Genomic DNA, 1,988 nt, shown 5'->3' with positions numbered 1-1,988 from the left:
GGTGAACCTGCAAAAGGATTATTGTCGTACCATGGTTATGCGTTCATCCATGCCCAAGACTTCAGTTTTGGTTGGATCGTACGCATAGCTTCCGGATATCACCAAACCCCGGCACGAAAAGTGTCAAGGAAAAGGCAACTAAACAGCCTGCTTTCGCCAACCCGGAGACGGTGTTTGTTCGGAAGCAGTGCTGCAATGTAAAGTCCAAAACGACTCTCGGCAATGGATATCTCAGCTCTCGCATCGATGAAGAACATAGCAAAATGCGATACTTGGTGTGAATTGCAGAATCCCGTGAACCATCGAGTCTTTGAACGCAAGTTGCACCGAGGGCATGTCTGCTTGGGTGTCACAAATCGTTGTCCCCCCATCCTCTCGAGGATATGGGAAGGAAGCTGATCTCCCATGTGTTACCCACGCGGTTGGCCAAAATCCGAGCTAAGGACGCCAGGAGCATCTTGACATGCGGTGGTGAATTCAATTCTCGTCATATAGTCAGATGTTCCGGTCCAAAAGCTCTTGATGACCCAAAGTCTTCAACGCGACCCCAGGTCAGGCGGGATCACCCGCTGAGTTTAAGCATATCAATAAGCGGAGGAAAGGACACTAAGAAGGATTCCCTTAGTAACGGCGAGCGAACCGGGAAGAGCCCAACTTGAAAATTAGACGTCTTTGGCGTTTGAATTGTTGTATGGAGAAGCGTTCTCAGCGACGGACCGGGCCCAAGTTCCCTGGAAAGGGGCGCCAGAGAGGGTGGAGCCCCGTCGTGCCCGGACCCTGTCGTACCATGAGGCGCTGTCTACGAGTTGGGTTGTTTGGGAATACAGCCCCAATCGGGCGGTAAATTTGGTCCAAGGCTAAATATGGGCGAGAGACCGATAGCGAACAAGTACCTCTAGGTAAAGATGAAAAGGACTTTGAAAAGAGAGTCAAAGAGTGGTTGAAATTGTCGGGAGGTAAGCGGATGGAGGCCGGTGATTCATCCCGGTCGGATGCGGAACGGAGCAATCCGGTCCGCTGATCGATTCGGGCCGTGGACCAACGCGGAGACGTTGCTGCCTTAATTATGCTCTGCAGCACGCGCCTCATGGCGTGCCTCGGCATCTGTGTGCTCAGGGCATCGGCCTGTGGGCTCCCCATTCGACCCGTCTTGAAACACGGACCAAGTAATCTGACATGTGTGCGAGTCAACGGGTGAGTAAACCCGTAAGGCGCAAGGAAGCTGATTGGCTGGATCCCTCACGGGTGCACAGCCAACCGACCTTGATCTTCTGAGAATGGTTCGAGTGTGAGTAAGCCTGTCGGAACCCGAAAGATGGTGAACTTTTCCTGAGCGGGGCGAAGCCAGAGGAAACTCTGGTGGAGGCCCGCAGCGATAATGACGTGAAAATCGTTCGTCTGACTTGGGTATAGGGGCGAAGGACTAATCGAACCATCTAGTAGCTGGTTCCCTCCGAAGTTCCCCTCAGGATAGCTGGAGCTCGAAAACGAGTTCTATCGGGTAAAGCCAATGATTAGAGGCATCGGGGACGCAATGTCCTCCACTTATTCTCAAAATTTAAATAGGTAGGAGGGGGTGGCTGCTTTGTTGAGCCATCCCACAGAATCGGGAGCTCCATGTGGGCCATTTTTGGTAAACAGAACTGGCGATGCGGGATGAACCGGAAGCCGGGTTACGGTGCCCAACTGCACGCTAACCTAGAACCCACAAAGGGTGTTGGTCCATTAAGACAGCAGGACGGTGGTCATGGAAGTCGAAATCCGCTAAGGAGTGTGTAACAACTAACATGACGAATCAACTAGCCTCGAAAATGGATGGCGCTGAAGCGTGCGACCTATACCCGGCCGTCGGGGCAAGAGACAGGCCTCGATGAGTAGGAGGGCGCAGCGGTCGCTGCAAAACCTAGGGCGCGAGCCCGGGCGGAGCGGCCGTCAGTGCAGATCTTGGTGGTAGTAGTAAATATTCAAATGAGAACTTTGAAGGCGGA

General features: G+C 53.1%; 1 pseudogene; it reads left to right on the top strand.

Moving 5' to 3' along the window:
* Positions 1-211: 211 nt before the first annotated feature.
* Positions 212-352, top strand: LOC125597005 (annotated as a pseudogene).
* Positions 353-1,988: the final 1,636 nt, after the last annotated feature.

Source organism: Brassica napus, unplaced genomic scaffold (assembly GCF_020379485.1).
Source record: "Brassica napus cultivar Da-Ae unplaced genomic scaffold, Da-Ae ScsIHWf_1351;HRSCAF=1925, whole genome shotgun sequence".
In the NCBI taxonomy this organism is placed as follows: Eukaryota; Viridiplantae; Streptophyta; class Magnoliopsida; order Brassicales; family Brassicaceae; genus Brassica; species Brassica napus.
The sequence above is the reverse complement of the archived record's forward strand: the minus strand, read 5'-3'. Positions and strand labels throughout refer to the sequence as shown.